The sequence below is a fragment of the Delphinapterus leucas genome, chromosome 6, assembly GCF_059928025.1.
Source record: "Delphinapterus leucas isolate spDelLeu-1000000601 "Yukka" chromosome 6, BTC_Dleu_Yukka2, whole genome shotgun sequence".
NCBI lineage: Eukaryota > Metazoa > Chordata > Mammalia > Artiodactyla > Monodontidae > Delphinapterus > Delphinapterus leucas.
The window spans coordinates 52,628,985-52,655,488 of record NC_143134.1 but is presented as its reverse complement, the minus strand read 5'-3'; the positions used below and the strand labels follow the sequence as shown (position 1 = coordinate 52,655,488).

The 26,504-nt window shown below is 38.7% G+C and overlaps 1 pseudogene; it reads left to right on the top strand.

Moving 5' to 3' along the window:
* Positions 1-24,491: 24,491 nt before the first annotated feature.
* Positions 24,492-25,802, top strand: LOC111163188 (V-type proton ATPase subunit E 1 pseudogene; annotated as a pseudogene).
* The last annotated feature ends 702 nt before the right edge of the window (positions 25,803-26,504 follow it).

The following is a 26,504-nucleotide window of genomic DNA, read 5'->3' as shown; positions in this document are numbered from 1 at the left end:
CTCAATGTCTATCATACTCAATGTACATTTGGAACATTTACCAAGAAGATATGCAGGAACCATATAAAAGGATCTAAGAATTTTATTGAATGGTATAAAACATGATGATATTATGTCCCTACATGGGAGAAGCCTTGTAGGACAATATAAATTTCTTTTATGTAACTTGTACACTTCCTAGCACATAAAGTGAGTATCCAATGAATGTTTCTTAAAGGAATGAATATTAAAAAGTTTGTGATATTTTGTAGTCAGTTATTGGAATTTTTATATCAGCATGAGATTTAATCTAAATAAGTATTGATATATAGAAAGTAATTGTCAAGATAATTGGGGAAAAATTTGATCTTAGTTACCTGGTAAGAATGTATTTGGAGAAAGTAGGGAAATATGGATAAGAAAAAACTTTTAAGTTAGCTACGTTATGTGTTGTTGAATGGTAGGAAAAAAATCTGTAAGAAAATAGTAGCTTGGATCATCTATGTTCAGGCCCTGGATTAGATATTTTTTGTATATTCTCAGTGTTTGGTAGGTAGGGCAATATCAGCTAGGAAAAATCTGGTATATCAGGCATTACATTCAAAGCAATAGGAATTTGGGAAGAAATGCAGATTTCTAAAGGAGAGAGAAACTTAGAGTGAGATTTAATGACTGTTTCCCTGATATATGATTCATCAAAAATTCTTTCCAGTATAATTACTCATGAATATGAGAAGTCAACTGCAATTTATTCCCAGGAATCAATCAGTGCTTTTCTTGCTAGATCAATCCCTCATGGGTTTCTGATCCCTATGCCTGGATTAGAACCAGTGATGTGGAGTTCATTCATGTATTCCATCAATATATATTTATGAAATGCCTACTAAGTGACATGATAGTGCTAGGTGCTGCTGGTTTAACAGGAAGCAAGACCTGGTTTCTGCTCTCTCAAGAAGAGAGAATGGGAAGTTGTGAGGGGACACATTCTGGTATGTCTAAAGAACATGGTATAAGGGCTGTATAGTAGCTGGAGAAGTTGTATGTATATCATAAGATGTATGTAGACTACATAAAATTTAAGTTTAAGGAGTTGAGACAAAATTCTAAGAGAAACATGCCACGACTGGAGGCTTTTAAGTGATGGAAGTACATGATCATATTTGTGTTTTAGAAAGACCACTTCATCTACAATGCTAAGGAGATTGGAAGCTTTTGCAGTAACTCTGATAGCAGAGGATATAGGTTTTGTAGGGTCCACAGGTTATATATTTTGGGATTCTCTTTAAGAAAAAGAATACAAAATTTTGAATATAAAATTAGATACAAGGCTCTAGAAGGGGCTTTGAGGCTCATGAGTCTTCCTCTAGATTCATCTCTAGATCCAGAGAAGTGATTTTGGTGGTCCAAACTATGCTGGTGATAGTGGGGATGAAGAGAAATGAATGAATGAGGAAATTTGAAAGACTTGTGATTAGATGTGCAAGATGTGAAGAGGGAGCTATCCAAGATGATGCTTAATTTTCTGGCATGAGCAATCAATTATGTAAATAAAGGGTCTGTTCATTGAGACAGGAAACACAGGAGGAGGAGTGGGTTTTGGTGGCAACATAAATTAAGTTTTGTACCTATGTCAGGTTGAAGTGACTGAAACATTTGGGTGTGAATCTCCAAGACAGTTGAAAATATCCTGCTCTGATGTGGCTCAGTCAATTTTGGCAACTTGTGTGTTCAGCATCCTGAGGATGAACATAATGCCCCATCAAATGTGGTTCCTAAAGTAGCTGTAGATGTACACCTGCATAATAAATGTTAAATGATCATTGCCTTGCAGCACTATTGGCTAGGTCTGAAAACTAATGCTGGGTTATGTAGGACTCCTACTGTTTTTCTCACCTTTAATGTGGTGCCTTTCAAGATGAGTTTTTTCCTGGTTCCTAGCACTATAATATTGGGGCATGTGCTGCTTAGCTAGCAGGCTACCCAAAAGGCTTTCTGTTCTCTGGGGATGTTGAATTCTTGGTTGTGTGTGTAGGGTTTCTCTAATGTAGGTCAGTGTCTAGGCTCCCTTTGATTGTTAATCCATAGTCTTGAACTGATTATGCAACCCACCGAGGACCTGCTAAACATAATGTTTTAAAGTTTAACGGCAAATTTCCCTCCCCATTGTCCTTTAATTTGAAAATGGCTGAACAGATTTTTCTTACACTTTTCATGAAAATAAAGAAAAATATGACTTTAAAAGAAAATAAAAATCACCCTACTAGGAAAGTTTTAGACAGTTATCAAATGACTTAATACAGGAGATAATAATAGAGACTGCTTTGCAACCTAAAATACAGCGGTTTCTACTCTGAACACTGTAATTACTATTTACAGCTAGATTATAGGGAAATCTGTGGGTGTCATGGAATTCAGTTTCAGAATTATGGAAACTCTGTTTGCATAATTAAAGGGCTAGTTAGTAAATTCCCTCCTATTTTCTAACCTATTTAACTAGATCATATATGTGCCAATATTTCTTTGCTAACTATGGTGAAGGAGACAACCAACTTTAAATCTTCTATTGCTGAATAATACCCATAATAACTATGTAATATATGGTTCATAATTAGTGAATATGCCGAGGTTTTTCCAGAAGTGCATTAGATATGGCATAGATACAAATTTCTGTTTCATTAAATGACTTTATAGACTGTATTTTGCTGCTTTTGCATATGTGATTTCTTCCCCCCTGTTTGATAGCAGGATTACTTTACAGCTTCTTAATGAGAATACCTTTTTTCCTGGAACCTTTTCTGAAGTTTTATTGAAGCTTTCGGTGACCTATTTCTAATGATTTTAGAGCTCTAAAATTTTCTCTCCCTTATTTAAGTAGCTTTAACTTACGTTTGATTAGTAGCTTTGGAAGTAGATTCACAGTCTAATTTTAGGAAGGAAATCTTTTCTTACAGGAGAAACAAATTCAGAAGTAAGTTTTCACATCACAGGATGCCTATGAAATATGGAAATGGCTCATATTCCCACAACACTTATTAGGTGAAGAGAGGGTGAAAGTTGGAGATGACTTCTCTTAGTTACGTTTTGTTCTCAGTTGCATTTGTGCAGGCAAATTTCTCTTTAATATCCTCTTTAATAAACACTGAGGACTCAGATGAGTAAGTTTACTGGTTGGTCTGAGAAGTGACTGTGATACAATGTAAAGTGCTCTAATTTCATAGTCCTGTAGAAGCACAGATGAGATGCTGGTGTTGGGTGTTTGTAGAATGGGTGGGAAGTTTGCAAGCATCCAAGTGCCACATACCCAAGATAGTTTAGAATTATTATTTGAAATTTAGAGTAGCTATGACTTAAATATCAAGGAATATACTGATGACTGAGTTGGGCCCTGAAAAGTGAATAGGATTTCACTTACCACAGAAGATGGGAGAAGGCTGTTCAACCAGAGCAAAGAGTCAGGAGCATTAATCCATATTATCATTTTTTTTTCCAGTTAGAGTAAATTTTTATTTTAACTTCAAAGAAACACATATACTTTACAAAACTGAAACAGTTCAAAAATATGTAAAGTAAAAAGCGGATATCCACTCCATGTTCTTTGTTTTTCTTCCTATCCCCAGCATCTTTCCATACTTCCCTCTGCATGTTTGATGTCAGTTCTCTGAAAGCTTTTCCTGTGCATTTACCATTTAAATATCTGTGTGTGTATGTGATTAGCTTCATTGTTATGTAATTACATCACTTAATATGCCTTGTAGACCCTTTCATGTTACTGCACTTCAGTCTGCCCTATTTATTTTAAGAGCTACCTATCAGTCTAGTATGAATTAACCATAATTTATGTAACCATTACCATATATAGGCTGTTTATAATTTTTCTACATTTCAAAAAATGCTGCAATGAATATCTATAACCATAGTCTCCTTATTTATTCCCCTAACATCCTGTTCTCTCTCTCCCTCCTCCCTCCCTTCTCCCCTTCTATCTATCTAAACTATATCTTTGTACTCATGTGTATTTCTGTAGGATAGACCCTAGAAATGGAATTGTTACGTCAAGCTGTATGGGGGAAAATACCATGTTTCTCCCATTATATGTAGCACCTTTTAGAAATACGTGGAACACAGTATCTAGTATGTTCTAGGCATACATAAAGAATAAGGGATGGCAGAATAAATTAATATAGGTTCATTTAACAATATACTGAAGAACCTATGTTCTGAAAAAGTAAAGAATAAAGCAGTATGTACTACAGGTAAGACTTTAATGATATTTACTTTAAATAGGAAAAGACAGCTTTATATTTTTAAATACCAGGACAAATAGATTTCATGTGAATAGGAAATACCAAACAAAGCATAATATTGGTCAATTTGACATTATTAAATTGATCATGCAAGAGGTTCTCATCAGAATGAAGAGGACGAAAATCTAAGGACACACGTAAATTGGATACTGTGTCCAGATACATGGGTCTCTCAAGGTGTCTGGGGATTTCCCTGAGCATCACATTTGAGAGGATTCAGATGCTAGATGTCTGGTTCAGGGCTGCTCCAAGACTCAGAAGGGATCCTAAACTGCTCAGGGTAGGGAGTAAAAGCATTGATGCTTCTATCTTATCTGTCTAGGACATTTCTATCTCTTCCCTAACTCTTTGTTATTGGCTTATGTTTATTATCCATCTTTAAAAATTTAGCTCAGATTTATACCTCTAACAGGAAAGGTTTTTTTTTTTTTACATCTTTATTGGAGTATAATTGCTTTACAATGGTGTGTTAGTTTCTGCTTTATAACAAAGTGAATCAGTTATACATATACATATGTTCCCATACCTCTTCCCTCTTGCGTCTCCCTCCCTCCCACCCTCCCTATCTCACCCCTCCAGGTGGTCACAAAGCACCCAGCTGATCTCCCTGTGCTATGCGGCTGCTTCCCACTAGCTATCTACCTTAAGTTTGGTAGTGTATATATGTCCATGCCTCTCTCTCGCTTTGACACAGTTTACCCTTCCCCCTCCCCATATCCTCAAGTCCATTCTCTAGTAGGTCTGTGTCTTTATTCCTGGCTTACCCCTAGGTTCTTCATGACATTTTTTTTTCTTAAATTCCATATATATGTGTTAGCATATGGTATTTGTCTTTCTCTTTCTGACTTACTTCACTCACTCTAGGTCTATCCACCTCATTACAGATAGCTCAATGTCGTTCCTTTTTATGGCTGAGTAATATTCCATTGTATATATGTGCCACATCTTCTTTATCCATTCATCCGATGATGGACACTTAGGTTGTTTCCATCTCTGGGCTATTGTAAATAGAGCTGCAATGAACATTGTGGTACATGACTCTTTTTGAATTATGGTTTTCTCAGGGTATATGCCCAGTAGTGGGATTGCTGGGTCATATGGTAGTTCTATTTGTAGTTTTTTAAGGAACCTCCATACTGTTCTCCACAGTGGCTGTGTCAATTTACATTCCCACCAACAGTGCAAGAGGGTTTTCTTTTCTCCACACCCTCTCCAGCATTTATTGTTTCTAGATTTTTTGATTATGGCCATTCTGACTGGTGTGAGATGATATCTCATTGTAGTTTTGATTTGCATTTCTCTAATGATTAATGATGTTCAGCATTCTTTCATGTGTTTGTTGGCAGTCTGCATATCTTCTTTGGAGAAATGTCTATTTAGGTCTTCTGCCTATTTTTGGATTGGGTTGTTTGTTTTTTTGTTATTGAGCTGCATGAGCTGCTTATAAATTTTGGAGATTAATCCTTTGTCAGTTGGTTCATTTGCAAATATTTTCTCCCATGCTGAGAGTTGTCTTTTGGTCTTGTTTATGGTCTCCTTTGCTGTGCAAAAGCTTTGAAGTTTCATTAGGTCCCATTTGTTTATTTTTGTTTTTATTTCCATTTCTCTAGGAGGTGGATCAAAAAGGATCTTGCTGTGATTTATGTCATAGAGTGCTCTGCTTATGTTTTCGTCTAAGAGTTTGATAGTTTCTGGCCTTACATTTAGGTCTTTAATCCATTTTGAGCTTATTTTTGTGTATGGTGTTAGGGAGTGATCTAATCTCATACTTTTACATGTACCTGTCCAGTATTCCCAGCACCACTTATTGAAGAGGCTGTCCTTTCTCCACTGTACCTTCCTGCCTCCTTTATCAAAGGTAAGGTGACCATATGTGCGTGGGTTTATCTCTGGGCTTTCTATCCTGTTCCATTGATCTATCTTTCTGTTTTTGTGCCAGTACCATACTGTCTTGATTACTGTAGCTTTGTAGTATAGTCTGAAGTCAGGCAGCCTGATTCCTCCAGCTCCATTTTTCGTTCTCAAGGTTGCTTTGGCTACACGGGGTCTTTTCATACAAATTGTAAAATTTTTTGTTCTAGTTCTGTGAAAAATGCCAGTGGTAGTTTGATAGGGATTGCATTGAATCTGTAGATTGCTTTGGGTAGTAGAGTCATTTTCACAATATTGATCCTTCCAGTCCAAGAACATGGTATATCTCTCCATCTATTTGTATCATCTCTAATTTCTTTCATCAGTCTCTTATAATTTTTGCATACAGGTCATTGTCTCTTTAGGTAGGTTTATTCCTAGATATTTTATTCTTTTTGTTGCAGTGGTAAATGGGAGTGTTTTCTTGATTTCACTTTCAGATTTTTCATCATTAGTGTATAGGAATGCCAGAGATTTCTGTGCATTAATTTTGTATCCTGCTACTTTACCAAATTCATTGATTAGCTCTAGTAGTTTTCTGGTGGCATCTTTAGGATTCTCTATGTATAGTATCATGTCATCTGCAAACAGTGACAGCTTTACTTCTTCTTTTCCTATTTGGATTCCTTTTATTCCCTTTTCTTCTCTGATTGCTGTGGCTAAAAGTTCCAAAACTATGTTGAATAAGAGTGGTGAGAGTGGGCAACCTTGTCTTGTTCCTGATCTTAGTGGAAATGGTTTCAGTTTTTCACCATTGAGGACAATGTTGGCTGTGGGTTTGTCATATATGGCCTTTATTATGTTGAGGAAAGTTCCCTCTATGCCTACTTTCTGAAGGGTTTTTATCATAAATGGGTGTTGAATTTTGTGGAAAGCTTTCTCTGCATCTATTGAGATGATCATATGGTTTTTCTCCTTTAATTTGTTAATATGCTGTATCACGTTGATTGATTTGCGTATGTTGAAGAATCCTTGCATTCCTGGAATAAACCCCACTTGATCATGGCGTATGATCCATTTTATGTGCTGTTGGATTCTGTTTGCTAGTATTTTGTTGAGGATTTTTGCATCTATGTTCATCAGTGATATTGGCCTGTATGTAGTTTTCTTTCTTTGTGACATCCTTGTCTGGTTTTGGTATCAGGGTGATGGTGGCCTCATAGAATGAGTTTGAGGGTGTTCCTCCCTCTGCTATATTTTGGAAGAGTTTGAGAAGGATAGGTGTTAGCTCTTCTCTAAATGTTTGATAGAATTCGCCTGTGAACCCATCTGGTCCTGGGCTTTTGTTTGTTGGAAGATTTTTAATCACAGTTTCAATTTCAATGTTTGTGATTGGTCTGTTCATATTTTCTATTTCTTCCTGATTCAGTCTTGGCAGGTTGTGTATTTCTAAGAATTTGTCCATTTCTTCCAGGTTGTCCATTTTATTGGCATAGAGTTGCTTGTAGTAATCTCTCATGATCTTTTGTATTTCTGCAGTGTCAGTTGTCACTTCTCCTTTTTCATTTCTAATTCTATTGATTTGAGTCTTCTCCCTTTTTTTCTTGATGAGTCTGGCTAATGGTTTATCAATTTTGTTTATCTTCTCAAAGAACCAGCTTTTAGTTTTATTTATCTTTGCTATCGTTTCCTTCATTTCTTTTTCATTTATTTCTGATCTGGTTTTTATGATTTCTTTCCTTCTTCTAACTTTGGTTTTTTTTTCTTCTTTCTCTAATTGCTTTAGGTGCTAGGTTAGGTTGTTTATTCGAGATGTTTCCTGTTTCTTAAGGTGGGATTGTATTGCTATAAACTTCCCTCTTAGAACTGCTTTTGTTGCATCCCATAGATTTTCGGTCGTCGTGTCTCCATTGTCATTTGTTTCTAGGTATTTTTTGATTTCCTCTTTGATTTCTTCAGTGATCACTTCGTTATTAAGTAGTGTATTGTTTAGCCTCCATGTGTTTGTATTTTTTACAGATCTTTTCCTGTAATTGATATCTAGCCTCATAGCGTTGTGGTTGGAAAAGATACCTGATACAATTTCAATTTTCCTAAATTTACCAAGGCTTGATTTGTGACCCAAGATATGATCTATCCTGGAGAATGTTCCATGAGCACTAGAGAAAAATGTGTATTATGTTGTTTTTGGATGGAATGTCCTATAAATATCAATTAAGTCCATCTTGTTTAATGTATCATTTAAAGCTTGTGTTTCCTTATTTATTTTCATTTTGGATGATCTGTCCATTGGTGAAAGTGGGGTGTTAAAGTCCCCTACTATGAATGTGTTACTGTCGATTTCCCCTTTTATGGCTGTTAGTATTTGCCTTATGTATTGAGGTGCTCCTATGTTGGGTGCATAAATATTTACAATTGTTATACCTTCTTCTTGGATCCATCCCTTGATCATTATGTAGTGTCCTTCTTTGTCTCTTCTAATAGTCTTTATTTTAAAGTCTATTTTGTCTGATATGAGAATTGCTACTCCAGCTTTCTTTTGGTTTCCATTTGCGTGAAATATCTTTTTCCATCCCCTTACTTTCTGTCTGTATGTGTCTCTAGGTCTGAGGTGGGTCTCTTGTAGACAGCAAATATATGGGTCTTGTTTTTGTATCCATTCAGCCAATCTCTGTCTTTTGGTGGGAGCATTTAGTCCATTTATATTTAAGGTAATTATCGGTATGTATGTTCCTATTCCCATTTTCTTAATTGTTTTGGGTTTGTTATTGTAGGTCTTTTCCTTCTCTTGTGTTTCTTGCCTAGAGAAGTTCCTTTAGCAGTTGTTGTAAAGCTGGTTTGGTGGTGCTGAACCCTCTCAGCTTTTGCTTGTCTGTAAAGGTTTTAATTTCTCCATCAAATCTGAATGAGATCCTTGCTGGGTAGAGTAATCTTGGTTGCAGGTTTTTCTCCTTCATCACTTTAAATATGTCCTGCCAGTCCCTTCTGGCTTGCAGAGTTTCTGCTGAAAGATCAGCTGTTAACCTTATGGGGATTCCCTTGTGTGTTATTTGTTGTTTTTCCCTTGCTGCTTTTAATATGTTTTCTTTGTATTTAATTTTTGACAGTTTGATTAATATGTGTGTTGGCGTGTTTCTCCTTGGATTTATCCTGTATGGGACTCTCTGTGCTTCCTGGACTTGATTAACTATTTCCTTTCCCATATTAGGGAAGTTTTCAACTATAATCTCTTCAAATATTTTCTCAGTCCCTTTCTTTTTCTCTTCTTCTTCTGGAACCCCTATAATTCGAATGTTGGTGCGTTTAATGTTGTCCCAGAGGTCTCTGAGACTGTCCTCAGTGCTTTTCATTCTTTTTTTTTTATTCCGCTCTGCAGTAATTTCCACTATATTATCTTCCAGGTCACTTATCTGTTCTTCTGCCTCAGTTATTCTGCTATTGATCCCATCTAGAGTATTTTTATTTTTATTTTATAAATTTATTTATTTAATTTTTGGCTGCATTGGATCTTTGTTGTTGCACATGGGCTTTGTCTAGTTGCAGTGAGCAGGGGCTACTCTTCGTTGCGGGGCGCAGGCTCCTCATTGTGGTGGCTTCTCTTGTTGCGGAGCACAGGCTCTAGGTGCGCGGGCTTCCATAGTTGTGGCACACGGGCTTCAGTAGTTGTGGCTCGCGGGCTCTAGAGCGCAGGCTCAGTAGCTGTGGCACACGGGCTTAGTTGCTTCGCGGCATGTGGGATCCTCCTGAACCAGGGCTCGAACCCGTGTCCCCTGCATTGGCAGGTGGATTCTTAACCACTGTGCCACCAGGGAAGCCCTAGAGTATTTTTAATTTCATTTATTGTGTTGTTCATCGTTGTTTGTTTCATCTTTAGTTCTTCTAGGTCCTTGTTAAATGATTCTTGCATTTTGTCTATTCTATTTCCAAGATTTTGGATCATCTTTACTATCATTATTCTGAATTCTTTTTCAGGTAGACTGCCTATTATCTCTTCATTTGTTAGGTCTGGTGGGTTTTTATCTTGCTCCTTCATCTGCTGTGTGCTTTTTCTGTCTTCTCATTTTGCTTATCTTGCTTTGTTTGGGGTCTCCTTTTTGCAGGCTGCAGGTTTGTAGTTCCCGTTGTTTTTGGTGTCTGTCCCCAGTGGCTAAGTTTGGTTCAGTGGGTTGTGTAGGCTTCCTGGTGGAGGGGACTAGTGCCTGTGTTCTGGTGGATGAGGCTGGATCTTGCCTTTCTGGTGGGTAGGTGGTGTGTTTTGGGGTGTCTGTGGACTTATTATGATTTTAGGCAGCCTCTCTGCTAATGGGTGGGGTTGTGTTCCTGTCTTGCTAGTTGTTTGGCATAGGATGTCCAGCACTGTAGCTTGCTGGTCGTTGAGTGAAGCTGGGTGCTGGTGTTGAGATGGAGATCTCTGGGAGATTTTCGCTGTTTGATACTATGTGGAGCTGGGAGGTCTCTTGTGGACCAGTGTCCTGAAGTTGGCTCTCCCACGTCAGAGGCACAGCACTGACTCCTGGCTGCAGCACCAAGAGCCTTTCCTCCACATGGCTCAGAATAAAAGGGAGAAAAAGTAGAAAGAAAGAATTAGTAGAAGAAGAAAGAAAGAAAGAAAGGAGGGAGGGAGGAAGGAAGCAAGGAGGGAAGGAAGGAAAAAAAGAAAGAAGATAAAGTAAAATAAAATAAGATAAAATATAATAAAGTTATTAAAATAAAAAAATAATTATTAAGGAAAAAAATTAAAAAAAAAAAACAAAAACGGACGGATAGAGCCCTAGGACAAATGGTGGAAGCAAAGCTATACAGACAAAATCTCACACAGAAGCATACACATACACACTCAGAAAAAGAGGAAAAGCGGAAAAAATCATAAATCTTGCTCTCAAAGTCCACCTCCTTAATTTGGGATGATTTGTTGTCTATTCAGGTATTCCACAGATGCAGGGTACATCAGGTTGATTGTGGAATTTTAATCCCCTGCTCCTGAGGCTGCTGGGAGAGATTTCCCTTTCTCTTCTTTGTTCGCACAGCTCCCGGGGTTCAGCTTTGGGTTTGGCCCCGCCTCTGCGTGTAGGTCGTCGGAGGGAGTCTGTTCTTCGCTCAGACAGGACGGGGTTAAAGGAGCCACTGATTCGGGGGCTCTGGCTCACTCAGGCCGGGGGGAGAGAGCCGCTCGGAGTGAGGGGCGGGCCTGCGGCGGCAGAGGCCGGTGTGACGTTGCACCAGCCTGAGGCGCGCCGTGCGTTCTCCCCGGGAAGTTGTCCCTGGATCCCGGGACCCTGCCAGTGGCGGGGTGCACAGGCTCTCAGGAAGCGGGGTGTGGAGAGTGAGCAGTGCTCGCACACAGGCTTCTTGGTGGCGGCAGCAGCAGCCTTAGCGTCTCATGCCCGTCTTTGGGGTCCGCGCTTTTAGCCGCGGCTCGCGTCCTTCTCTGGAGCTCCTTTAAGCAGCGCTCTTAATCCCCTCTCCTCGCGCACCAGGAAACAAAGAGGGAAGAAAAAGTCTCTTGCCTCTTCGGCAGGTCCAGACTTTCCCCCGGACTCCCTCCCGGCTAGCCGTGGCGCACTAACCCCCTGCAGGCTGTGTTCACGCCGCCAACCCCAGCCCTCTCCCTGCGCTGCGACCGCCTCAGCTCCCAGCCCCGCCCGCCCCAGCGGGTGAGCAGACAAGCCTCTCAGGCTGGTGAGTGCTGGTCGACACTGACCCTCTGTGAGGGAATCTCACCGCTTTGCCCTCCGCACCCCTGTGGCTGCACTCTCCTCCGCGGCTTCGAAGCTTTCTCCCTCCGCCACCCGCAGTATCCGCCCGCGAAGGGGCTTCCTAGTGTGTGGAATCCTTTCCTCCTTCACAGGTCCCTCCCAGTGGTGCAGGTATCATCCCTATTCTTTTGTCTCTGTTTATTCTTTTTCTTTTGCCCTACCCAGGTACGTGTAGGGTTTCTTGCCTTTTGGGAGGTCTGTGGTCTTTTGCCAGCGTTCAGTAGGTGTTCTGTAGGAGTTGTTCCACGTGTAGATGTATTTCTGGTGTATCTGTGGGGAGGAAGGTGATCTCTGCGTCTTATTCTTCCGCCATCTTCCCGGAAGCCCAGGAAAGCTTTTCTGTTAAAAATCCTTTCCTAATCTCCATTCTGTGTCCTCATTGTTCCCATATATTCTTGGGATGGTGGCATCACCGTATCATTAGCATCATCATCACCATAGTTTACATCATCATCTGATGCTAATATTTATTTAAATTACTATGTGCCAGAAGTTTTGCTAAATAATTTCTATGGATTAGCTCGTAATTTTTATGATGAAATAGGTGATACAATTATAATTATTACAAATTTAGAGAGGCACATAGTATATTATTTATAATCTTTTTGACTTGTTTTTCTCTCTAAACTGTATGTTTACTGAGAGCTTAGACAATCTCTTTTATCTTAAATCTCTGCATCCCTGGCAGTAAGAATAGTGACCAGTAAATATGGCCATGTGCTAAATATTTGAATGAATCTTGGTTGAGTCTACGTTGATCTAATTACTAGATATGGCTCTGATATGATCATTTTTGAATAAAATTATACTTTGATTCTTATGCAACCAGTACATTTCTGGAACAATAAGTTATTTTATTAAATTAAAAAAAATTTTGTCAAATTAAAATAAAATCTCCCTTAGGTTTTATTTCTCTGTTCTATATGTGTGCCCAATTCATATTGGATGAAAGACTGGTAATCACAGATTTCTGCTATTGGAGAAAGTGGGATAAAAGGCTTCTTGGCAAAATAGTCACAGTTTTTCAGCTTGCAAATTAAATTATAGTGTAGATTTGCTATCTTGCCCCCATTAACTTCTTGCCCTCTTTGGCTTTCTGAGCCCTCTGGGGATCAGATTTCCTGTGGCCCTGTATAACAGGCTATTGATCACATTTTCTGCCTTGCACCCTTACCTCTCAGTACAAATTGGCCTGTGTCAATTGGAGGAGGAAGATAATTAATTTATACTTACATTGAAATTAGATGCATTCTAAAAGGAGACAGTCACCTGGGCTTTACCAATTTGGGGATGTGACTTCCTGAGCTAATATTCTAAAGAAGTAGAAGCGTAGGTAAATATATTTTTTGCACATCTGTGTGTACTGGGGTGGGAAAGATTGGAAGATACCCTAAAATAAATTCTAGTGGCGACAAAGTATTAATCACACTCCGTGTCAAAGTTGAAATTATTCACTCTTAAAATACAGGAAACTTTTTGAAATCTATGAAAACAATGTGTAAGATGTAAGATGACTAGACAGCAGAATGTCTTTCCTGTTACAACTATATGTTGTTCTTTCTCCTTCAGTATCTAAAATCATGTTAATAAGTCACTTTCTTCTAGTTGTAGCTTTGAGAACATGACTACTTTAGAATCAAAGATTTTATTATAAAATAAAGTGCAGGTCATGGAACTACCTATAATATGCTTATAAACAAGTGTTTTTCACTACTACTTATTGCTCTACTTTTATGCTAAATAATATATTTGAAGCACTGAATTAGTAATTTTTCCAAGCAGAGTGATAGGAGCCTCCAAGAGATAGGCCAGGCCATTCTGCTTTTCTGCTGGCCTTCCAGAATGCTTGTCACTTAATGCAACACAGGTAAATTAACATGTAATAAAATTTCCAGGAAAAGTGAGATTCATTCCCAATACTGGTACAGAAGAAGTGAATAATTGTAATTCTTCCGGTGGGTTGACTTCTTAATTCATTCTGATCATAGCAGTGAAAATATTTTTAGAGGATAATGAATGTACCATTCTCTAGAACCTGGTGGCAATCCCCTAAACATTATGCTTGTGATGAATCCCTAATATTTATAGTACTCCCTGAGAGTGATGTGGGGGAGGATTTGGGCTTATTATTGAAAAGTAATAACTTGCGCATCAGGGGTCTGCTATTGTTTTGACCTTGTACCTAAGTTATTTTTAATCTCAGCAAATTTTTGGGTAAATGACCTTTTGTTCCTCGACTGACATGAATAGTAAGGATTATAGCATTGATCAACTCTTTCAAAAGGGAGGTAAATGAAATGGATAGATGCATTGTCTTAGATGGGTGGTTCATTAATTTAGAGTAAAAGATATGTCACAGGGCTTCCCTGGTGCGCAGTGGTTGAGAGTCTGCCTGCTGATGCAGGGGACACGAGTTCGTGCCCTGGTCTGGGAAGATCCCACATGCCGCGGAGCGGCTGGGCCCGTGAGCCATGGCCGGTGAGCCTGCGCGTCTGGAGCCTGTGCTCCGCAGTGGGAGAGGCACGACAGTGAGAGGCCCGCTTACCGAAAATGATATGTCACAAACAATTCTAGAATGTTTTCATTGCTGAGACTCATAGATTACTTAAAAGGTGCTCAAAAAACATACCTTAAACATGAAACAATTTGTATTAAGATGTGAATCAGTTCAGGTGACCTTCAGGAATCAATTACTTTAGGTCAGGTATCTCCCTAGATGTGATAAAAATCTGCATATAACAGGCAAATTCAGTCACCAATACAGATATTTTTAAGCTATATAAATCAATTAAACAGTCATTGAGCACCTGCTGTGCGCCAGGCACATTGAGGGTAATTGAAATAAAGAAAACTTGGTGCTTGACCGTAGGCATTTATTAAAATACACAAGCTGGAGAAAATTCTAGGTAAGCCCTTTGGTTTTTTAAAATAGGAAATTCAGAGACAAAATAAAGTTTATAAAGAGACTATTATTGGCTTTATGGCTGTCGGAAAGGAGAAAATTAAGTGGAGATTTTGCCCTGTTTTCCTGTGATAGATGAGTTGGGTTTGAATAAGTTAGGCTGCCTGAGAAATACTGGGTGGTACATTCTGATCAACTTAATGAGCAGTAGTGTTATAAAGCAGTCCTTTGGCTTGATGTGATGGTTTCATCTTCTCTGAACCACTGTCATCTTTTCCTTTGGGCCAACATAGCCTGGCAGTGACAGGGTACAGCATACTAAATCCTGTCTAGGATTTTGTGCCTAAATGTGCGGGTAAAGAAATGCTTTTTTTCAAAATGCAGATGGAAAGGTGTTTGCTTTTGTAATTTCTGGAGGAAGAAGTCAACTGATAATTTGAAGCTACCTAATCTGTTTAGCTATTCTTTTGACTTGGGGTTTTCTTAATGCTTTAGATAACCACATTAAATAATACAAAACATATTTAATCATCTGGATACTAAAATGAGAAAGGTCAAGATGTTGGTCTTACCTTTCAGGGTCAACTAATATAGGTTGATAACAAGTGCGTCTCAAAGCTGCCTTCAGGCAGTTTGTTCATATTGATCAATTTTTTGGGTAACAGTGTATTCAAATGATAATCCTAGAAGGCTGGATCCCAAGGGAAAAAAATGTTAATCCAACAACTTTTATGTAGAAGTTTAAACTATAAAAGAACTATTAATTTTTTGGATAAAAAGAGAAATTTTAAAGTGTCACAGTCTGTAGAAATTTGTGAGTTTATGAGCCCACTATGAAATATATCAACTAAATATTTGTTTATACATTTACACAAATAATATATGTTTCTCTAGATGGTGCAGAGAGGAACTTTGTCATTTCTCTCTTGGTCTCCAGCACTGGGCAGAGTGCCTGGCCCATGAGGGTCCAGAGTAAATGTTGAATGATTAGATGAACAAATGAATGAAGTCTGATTTGATTTAAGCCCCTCTAAATTCCATATATAAACAAGATTTGTTTTTGAATTTTATTTTATTTTTTATACACCAGGTTCTTATTAGTCATCAATTTTATACACATCAGTGTATACATGTCAATCCCAATCACCCAATTCAGCACACCACCATCCCCACCCCCCGCAACTTTCCCCCCTTGGTGTCCATATGTTTGTTCTCTACATCTGTGTCTCAACTTCTGCCCTGCAAACCGGTTCATCTGTACCATTTTCTAGGTTCCACATACATGCGTTAATATATGATATTTGTTTTGCTCTTTCTGACTTACTTCACTCTGTATGACAGTCTCTAGATCCATCCACGTCTCAACAAATGACCCAATTTCGTTCCTTTTTATGGCTGAGTAATATTCCATTGTATATATGTACCACATCTTCTTTATCCATTCGTCTGTCGATGGGCATTTAGGAGGCTTCCACGACCTGGCTATTGTAAATAGTGCTGCAATGAACATTGGGGTGGATGTGTCTTTTCGAATTATGGTTTTCTCTGGGTATATGCCCAGTAGTGGGTAATTCTATTTTTAGTTATTTAAGGACCCTCCATACTGTTCCCCATAGTGGCTGTATCAAATTACATTCCCACCAGCATTGCAAGAGGGTTCCCTTTTCTCCACACCCTCTCCAGCATTTGTTGTTTGTAGATTTTCTGATGATGCCCATTCTAACTGGTATGAGTTGATACCTCATAGTAGTTTTGATTTGCATTTCTCTAAAAATTAGTGATGTTGAGGAGCTTTTCATGTGCTTCTTGCCATCTGTATCTCTTCTTTGGAGAAATATCTATTTAGGTCTTCTGCCCATTTTTGGATTGGGTTGTTTGTTTCTTTAACATTGAGCTGCATGAGCTGTTTATATACTTTGGAGATTAATCCTTTGTCCGTTGATTCCTTTGCAGATATTTTCTCCCATTCTGAGAGTTGTCTTTTCGTCTTGTTTATGGTTTCCTTTGCTGTGCAAAAGCTTTTAAGTTTCATTAGGTCCCATTTGTTTATTTTTGTTTTTATTTCCATTACTCTAGGAGGTGGATCAAAAAAGATCTTGCTGTGATTTATGTCAAAGAGTGTTCTTCCTATGTTTTCCTCTAAGAGTTTTATAGTGTCCAGTCTTACATTTAGGTCTCGAATCCATTTTGAGTTTATTTTTGTGTATGGTGTTAGGGAATGTTCTAATTTCATTCTTTTACATGTAGCTGTCCAGTTTTCCCAGCACCACTTATTGAAGAGACTGTCTTTCCTCCACTGTATATCCTTGCCTCCTTTGTCATAGATTAGTTGACCATAGGTGAGTGGGTATATCTCTGGGCTTTCTATCTTGTTCCATTGATCTATGTTTCTGTTTTCGCGCCAGTACCATATTGTCTTGATTACTGTAGCTTTGTAGTATAGTCTGAAGTCAGGGAGCCTGATTCCTCCTGCTCCGTTTTTTTTCCCTCAAGACTGCTTTGGCTGTTCGGGGTCTTTTGTGTCTCCATACAAATTTTAATATTTTTTCTTCTAGTTCTGTAAGAAATGCCATTGGTAATTTGATAGGGGTTGCATTGAGTCTGTAGATTGCTTTGGGTAGTATAGTCATTTTCACAATATTGATTCTTCCAATCCAAGAACATGGTATATCTCTCCATCTGTTGGTATAATCTTTAATTTCTTTCATCAGTGTCTTATAGTTTTCTGCAAACCTACCTTTGGTCTCGCTAGGTAGATTTATTCCTAGGTATGTTGCAATGGTGAATGGGAGTGTTCCCTTAATTTCTCTTTCGGATTTTTCATCATTAGTGTATAAGAATGCAAGAGATTTCTGTGCATTAATTTTGTATCCTACAGCTTTACCAAATTCATTGATTAGCTCTAGTAGTTTTCTGGTGGCATCTTTAGGATTCTTTATGTATAGTATCATGTCATCTGTAAACAGTGACAGTTTTACTTCCTCTTTTCCAATTTGTATTCCTTTTATTTCTTTTTCTTCTCTGATTGCCATGGCTAGGACTTCCCAAACTATGTTGAAAAATAGTGGTGAGAATGGACATCCTTGTCTTGTTCCTGATCTTAGAGGAAATGCTTTCAGTTTTTCAGCATTGAGAATGATGTTTGCTGTGGGTTTCTCATATATGGCCTTTATTATGTTGAGGCAGGTTCCCTCTGTGCCCACTTTCTGGAGAGTTTTTATCATAAATGGGTGTTGAATTTTGTCAAAAGCTTTTTCTGCATCTATTGAGATGATCATATGGTTTTTATTCTTCATTATGTGTTAATATGGTGTATCACATTGATTGATTTGCATATATTGGCTAATCCTTGCATCCCTGGGATAAATCCCACTTGATCATGGTGTATGATCCTTTTAATGTGTTGTTGGATACCGTTTGCTAGTATTTTGTTGAGGATTTTTGCATCTATATTAATCAGTGATATTGGTCTGTAATTTTCTTTTTTTGTAGTATCTTTGTCTGATTTTGGTATCAGGGTGATGGTGGCCTAATAGAATGAGTTTGGGAGTGTTCCTTTCTCTGCAATTTTTGGAAGAGTTTGAGAAGGATCGGTGTTACCTGTTCTCTAAATGTTTGATAGAATTCACCTGTGAAACCATCTGGTCCTGGACTTTTGTTTGTTGGAAGATTTTTTTTTTTTCTTTTTTTCGGTAGGCGGGCCTCTCACTGCTGTGGCCTCTCCCGTTGCGGAGCACGGGCTCCGGACGTGCAGGCTCAGCGGCCATGGCTCACGGGCCCAGCCACTCCGCAGCATGTGGGATCTTCCTGGACCGGGGCACGAACCTGTGTCCCCTGCATCGGCAGGCGGACTCTCAACCACTGCGCCACCAGGGAAGCCCTGTTGGAAGATTTTTAATCACAGTTTCAATTTCATTACTTGTGATTGGTCTGTTCATATTTTCTATTTCTTCCTGGTTCAGTCTTGGAAGGTTATACCTTTCTAAGAATTTGTCCATTTCTTCCAGGTTGTCCATTTTATTGGCATAGAGTTGCTTGTAGTTGTCTCTTAGGATGCATTGTATTTCTGCAGTGTCTGTTGTAACATCTCCTTTTTCATTTCTAATTTTATTGATTTGAGTCCTCTCCCTCATTTTCTTGATGAGTCCGGCTAATGGTTTATGAATTTTGTTTATCATCTCAGAGAACCAGCTTTTACTTTTATTGATCTTTGCTATTGTTTTCTTTGTTTCTATTTCATTTATTTCTGCTCTGATCTTTATGATTTCTTTCCTTCTGCTAACTTTGGGTTTTGCTTGTTCTTCTTTCTCTAGTTCCTTTAGGTGTAATGTTAGATTGTTTATTTGAGATTTTTCTTGTTTCTTGAGGTATGCTTGTATACCTGTAAACTCCCCACTTAGAACTGCTTTTGCTGCATCCCATAGGTTTTGGATTGTCGTGTTTTCATTGTCATTTGTCTCTAGTTATTTTTTAATTTCCTCTTTGATGTCTTTAGTGATCTCTTGGTTATTTAGTAACGTATTGTTTAGCCTCCATGTGTTTGTGTTTTTTACGTTTTTTTCCCTGTAATTCATTTCTAATCTCATAGTGTTGTGCTCAAAAAAGATGCTTGATATGATTTCACTTTTCTTAAATTTACTGAGGCTTGATTTGTGACCCAAGATGTGGTCTATCCTGGAGAATGTTCTGTGCGCACTTGAGAAGAAAGTGTAATCTGCTGTTTTTGGATGGAATGTCCTATAAATATCAATTAAATCTATCTGGTCTATTCTGTCATTTAAAGCTGTTGTTTCCTTATTAATTTTCTATCTGGATGATCTGTCCATTGGTGTAAGTGAGGTGTTAAAGTCCCCCACTATTACTGTGTTACTGTTGATTTCCTCTTTTATAGCTGTTAGCAGTTGCCTGATGTGTTGAGGTGCTCCTGTGTTGGGTGCATATATATTTATAATTGTTATATCTTCTTCTTGGATTGATCATTATGTAGTGTCCTTCCTTGTCTCTTGCAACATTCTTTATTTTAAAGTGTCTTTTATCTGATATGAGTATTGCTACTCCAGCTTTCTTTTGATTTCCATTTGCATGGAATATCTTTTCCCATCCCTTCACTTTCAGTCTGTATGTGTCCCTAGGTCTGAAGTTGGTCTCTTGTAGCCAGCGTACATATGGGTCTTGTTTTCTTATCCATTCAGCGAGCCTGTGTCTTTTAGTTGAAGCATTTAATCCATTCACGTTTAAGGTAATTATTGATATGTGTGTTCCTATGACCATTTTCTTAATTGTTTTGGGTTTGTTTTTGTAGGTCCTTTTCTTCCCTTGTGTTTGCCACTTAAGTTCCTTTAGCATTTATTGTAGAGCTGGTTTGGTGGTGCTGAATTCTCTTAGCTTTTGCTTGTCTGTAAAGCTTTTGATTTCTCCATTGAATGTGAATAAGATCTTTGCTGGATAGAGTAATCTTGGTTGTAGGTTCTTCCCTTTCATCACTTTAAGTATATAATTCCAGTCCCTTCTGGCTTATAGAGTTTCTGCTGAGAAATCACCTGTTAACCTTATGGGAGTTCCCTTGTATGTTGTCATTTTTCCCTTGCTGCTTTCAATAATTTTTCTTTGTCTTTAATTTTTGCCAATTTGATTACTGTGTGTCTCGGTGTGTTTCTCCTTGGCTTTATCCTGTATGGGACTCTCTGCATTTCCTGGACTTGGGTGGCTATTTCCGTTCCCATGTTGGGGAAGTTTTCGACTATAATCTCTTCATATATTTTCTCTGGTCCTTTCTCTCTTTCTTCTCCTTCTGGTATCCCTATAATACGATTGTTGTTGTGTTTAATGTTGTCCCAGAGGTCTCTTAGGCTGTCTTCATTTCTCTTCATTCTTTTTTCTTTATTCTGTTCCACAGCAGTGAATTCCACCATTCTGTCTTCCAGGTCACTTATCGGTTCTTCTGCCTCAGTTATTCTGCTATTGATTCCTTCTAGTGTAGTTTTCATTTCAGTTACTGTATTGTTCTTCTCTGTTTGTTCTTTAATTATTCTAGGTCTTTGTTAAACATTTCTTGTATCTTCTTGATCTTTGCCTCCATTCTTTTACTGAGGTCCTGGATCGTCTTCACTATCATTATTCTGAATTCTTTTTCTGGAATGTTGCCTATCTCCACTTCATTTAGTTGTTTTTCTGTGGTTTTGTCTTGTTCCTTCATCTGGTACATAGCCTCTGGCTTTTCATCTTGTCTATCTTTCTGTCAATGTGGTTTTTGTTCCACAGGCTGCACGACTGTAGTTCTTCTTGCTTCTCTAAATAAGATTTTGTATATATAAAATATATATGTATATATATTTTCCTGCAAGAGGAAAGACCAATGAACACACTAATTGAAGTTCTCTTTGTTTGCCAACTTTTTAATTAATTGAAATCAGCATGATTCGTTGTCCCCCCAGTACCTCGGACAATTGCTGGCATGTAATAGTGCTAATTACTTGTATGAATGAATGAATGTTCTAGTGAGATGTGACATTTTCACCATTTCCATTCACTGTACTCTAAATCTTCCATTATTATCTATATTCAGGTTTCCCATTTTCTATGAAGGCATGTTTCTTCTTATTCTATAACTCAGTGGTTCTCTTTCTTTGAATCTTGGCATGTACCAGCTTTACAACTTAGTTGGCTTTACGTTTTTTTTATACACCTAGAAATGACTGTAATTTAGTTTCGTCAGCTTCTGGGAATTTATCATGAAGGCAAATTAAAAAACATTAGGCAGACTGTTTTGGAAGATGCTCGTTGCATTGCCATTTTAAAGAGTGAAGCTGCTGCGTCCTGCTTTACCTGTTTAAGAGTACAAAATAAGGTCAAATTTCCTGTAAACATTCACATCCAATGAACCTTAGCTGCTGTGCTGCCCTCTCTTCCCAGACTTCCTCTCTCAAGTTAAGTTCAAGGTCTCCAGGAATATTTATTTAGTCCAAAATATTTGTTATTATAACTTCACTGAAAAAGACCTGTAAAAAAATCTGTTTACCTCATCAAAGGACCTGTTCTCTGTGGCTGATACTGCTGTCACTGTGACATGGAGTTACTTCTGAAAATACGAAGTCCAAAATCACGACATTGAACACTGCTGGAATCATCATGACAAACAAGGAACCCAGCTGTTGCCGATTTGGCAATTGTTTCTTCGTGTGCAGGGAGAGAAGACACTTCTTCCTATAATGTGTTTGCTTCACATCAAAGTAGATATTGGTTCCCAGACGTTACAATTCTTAGTGACCGGCTCATTCAGTGCATATACCCAGCTGTTATTCTCAAGGCACATTATAGTTGCTGTGCCAGTATCAGCCAAACACTGCAGAACCAGCCCTTCCCTACAACATTCTAGAGCCTGAGGTTGGCCTCGTTCGCTAGTACAGAGTATCACATTTTTTTTCTAGGAGATTTTCTCTTGGGACATCTATACTTTCCTGTGAAGGCAGATTCCATTAACATTAAACTTCCTAGGGAATAGATTCTTCTTTTATTTTAACATCTTTATTGGAGTATAATTGCTTTACAATGGTGTGTTAGTTTCTGCTTTATAACAAGGTGAATCAGCTATATGTATACATATATCCCCATATCTCCTCCCTCTTGCATCTCCTTCCCACCCTTCCTATCCCACCCCTCTAGGTGGTCGCAAAGCACTGAGCTGATATCCCTGTGCTATGCGGCTGCTTCCTACTAGCTATCGGTTTTAGATTTGGTAGTGTATATATGTATATGCCACTCTCTCTCTTTGCCATAAAAAGAAACGAAATTGAGTTATTTGTAGTGAGGTGGATGGACCTAGAGTCTGTCATACAGAGTGAAGTAAGTCAGAAAGAGAAAAACAAATACTGTATGCTAACACATATATATGGAATCTAAAAAAAAAAAAAAGGTCATGAAAAACCTAGAGGCAGGATGGGAATAAAGACGCAGACCTACTAGAGAATGGACTTGAGGACACGGGGAGGGGGAAGTGTAAGCTGGGACAAAGTGAGATTCTTCTTTTAAAAGGCTTGTTGCTCCTACATAAAGTTTTAGAGCTTTGTGGGAGAGAAGTGCTGCCTAATTCCAGCAATTACTTGTATTTTAAATCCTAGAAACTCATACATTTTTAAAAATCTGCAATATTCTTGGGTCGATTGCTTGCTGCTTTATGTTGTAAACTGAAGTGTCACTCATTTTACCCTCCCCAAACCGAGGTTCTCTCTAAGATAACTGATATGTTCACCAAGGAAGTCCTAACAACTTTTATAGGATATTTTTCTCTCTTAAAAATTATAGACTGCCTCACTGAGTACACAGCTACAAGGTGGAAATATTCAAAGGTTTAAAAATAGAATAATGACTAAGTAAACTGGTTGGTATACTTATTCAATTGGACATTATGCAGGCATTAAAATCAAGGTTATGAAGACTATATAATTATATTAAATATGCCTATGAGTTGTTAAATGACAAAAGCAGAGGCAAGTCACAAACTTGTATATATACTTGTATGTTTGCTATATATGTATATATCTATTCCTAGTCTCTAAGATATATAACCACTCTGTCATGCCCTTAATTTTTGGAAGGGTATACAGTCCATTGCTGGAAAGTCTTGAATGATCAAATGCACACACATTGGCCAGGGAATGGTGCAATACAGTTCTTTGCTTTTTGCCTCAAGTCATTTTTAGGTTCATTATGAGTTCATTTGGATGGAGATCAAGAAGTCTATTCTGTCCCCGCTGCTCTCTTCTCCCCCTCCCTTAATGTCCCTTTGTCTTTACCCTTTGGCTATTCCCTCATGGCTAGGCTCTTTCCTCTAGGCCCTTAGAATCCATTCAGTTTGTTTTTTCATAAAGCTGATGTGTGTGTATGTGTGTGTTTGTGTGTAAGTGACACAGGTCAGTCCTGCCTCATGGATAGGCATCCACAGACAAAGAAACCTTCTAAATAACTAAGAGGAAGGGGCTCGTAGAATGTCATTGTTCTTTTTGTCTCTCTTGTTCTTCTATTTTGCTAATCTGATCTGAGTCTCATAATGAGATGACCACTTGCTTTTCTTCAGAAATGAAGTGATGCAAGAAGGAAACTCTACCTACCTATGTTTAGGAGGATGGGACCAGAAGGGAATCTTACCAAAAGATTTATGGTGGTTTTATTAGAGTGGCATATTGCATTTAGTTTTTTCCATTTTTTTCCTAATTTCCAAAGTGCATATAATGGGTTATAATACTTTACAATATAATAAGAAATTATGAAAACAGTGGATGAAGACACTTCTTAGTTTATTGATTAGGAAGTTGAATTCCAGTTCAGGTAAGTGAGGTGTCCAAGAAAATCTAGTGAGTAGCAGAACCAGGACTAACAGCAGGGAGGAATTATATTCTTGTGGAAGGCAGATAAGCATTGATGACACACCTAAATTCTTAAAATGGGTCCACCATCTTCCAGCTGCATTACCTAGGGAAGTCTTTTCCTCTCTTGGAGCCTCAGTTTCCTCATTTATAAAATGGGGATAACTGGTTGGATTGTGATTTCCACAGGCTTTACACATGATAGCACATGTTAAGTACGTAGAACAACAAAACAGAGGAGGCCTGAAGCCACGCCAGCTTTCCTCTCCCGGTTGCCAGCTGCCCGTATCAGACCTGAGCTCCAGCCAGTGGCCCGCCTCTTTGCGTCATTAGCGCCATGGCTCTCAGCAATGCTGATGTGCAGAAGCAGATTAAGCACACAATGGCTTTTATTGAAAAAGAAGCCAATGAGGAAGCAGAAGAAATAGACGTGAAGGCAGAGGAAGAGTTCAACATTGAGAAGGGTTGTCTTGTGCAAACCCAAAGACTGAAGACTATGGAATACTATGAGAAGAAAGAAAAGCAGATTGAGCAACAGAAGAAAATTCAGGTGTCCAATTTGATAAATCAAGTGAGGCTCGAAGTTCTCAGAGCGAGAAATGGATGATCTTATCACAGACCTACTAAATGAAGCAAAACATAGACTCAGCCAAAGGGTAAAAGATACAACCAGGTACCAAGTACTGCTGGATGGAATGGTCCTCCAGGGTTTGTACCAGTTATTGGAGCCCAGAATGATTGTTCGTTGCAGGAAATAAGATTTCCCTCTGGTGAAGCCTGCAGTGCAAATCCCTATGTACAAAATCGCCACGGAAAGAGATGTTGATGTCCAGATTGATCAGGAGGCCTACCTGCCTGAGGAAGTAGCTGGTGAGGTTGAGATCTATAATGGGGATCGCCAAATCAAGGTTTCCAATACTCTCAAAAGCTGGCTGGGCCTCATAGCCCAGTAGATGATGCCAGAAGCACGGGGAGCCTTGTTTGGTGCAAACGCCAACAGGAAGTTTTTGGACTATGCCTCCGGGAGGTGGTGTCCACCAACTGCTGTGACGTGGACACTTCTGACATTTGAAGAAACAAGATGACCTGTATAGCTTCCTCCTTGCTGTTCTCATATTCTGTATTTATCAGTGGATACCCTTTTTTAGCTAACGCCCCTGGCTGATTGGTAGCAATGGGAGAGCTTCGCTTAATATGATCAGGAAACCTTCCTCTAGCTTATCTGACAGTAATACAACTTCCCGCTGGTTCTGCAGCACGAAGGTGAGGGGTCAAATGGTGGGTGCATGAATGTCCTCGAGTCTCCTGCTGTCCACTGGTCCAGCGTCCAGCCTACAGAGGGGCGGTGTGTGGTGGCCTCTAGAGTCAGGTCACTGCTCTTTGGACTTCAAGTGCATGTGGGGCTGCATTCCTTCCAGCAGTAGCAGCTTTGCTGTTAGCTGTTTGGGCCTAGAAGTGTTTGTCTGTAATATGATTTAAGATCTAAGCCATGAATATGCTCTATTTATTAAAACGAAATGCATACGTGGAAAAAAAAGTATGTAACACAGATACTGTCACATAGTGGATAATCAGTAAATGTTATTTCCCTTCCTTTCCAGTTGCTCTGTTACCTGGTGCAGAGCCTTACCAGTGTACTAGCCAGCATCTTCTCTTGAGTTACTGTAGTATATTATGTTTTATTACACTTATATACAATGCCATGTGTTGTTCACATGTTGAAGTCCTAACTGCTGGTATCTCAGAACGTGACTATATTTGGAGACAGGGCCTTTGAAGAGGTAGTTAAGTTAAAATGAGGTCTTTAGGGTGGGCCTTAATCCAGTCTTACTGGTGTCTCTGTAAGACAGGGACATTTGGATACATGGAGAGAGACACCAAGGATGCATGTGCACAGAAGAAAGACACTGTAAGGAAACAGTGAGATGGTGGCCACCCGCAAGCCAAGGAGAGAGGCCTCAAGAAAAACCCCAACCTGATGACCCCTTGATCTTGGAATTCCAGCCTCCAGAACTGTGAGAAAATAAATTTCTATTGTTTAAGCCATGCAATTTGTGATATTTTGTTATGGCAGCCCTAGCAGAGTAATACACCTTCCATCTTTAAATAGAAGCTAAGCTGCTTGAGGGAAAAACTGCATTGCACTCATTTGTAATCAGAGCAGATAATCATCAATTTCTTAATACTATGATTTTTGTTAAGGATAGATTTTTATTAAGGGTGTAATTTTTATTTGTTCTATATGTCTTTGATGTCTCCCATGGAGGCCCAGATATTGAGGTTACTGACAAGTATAACGTGATGATGAGGATTATGTATGATCTTTTTTTTTCTCTTGCAAATAGCGACG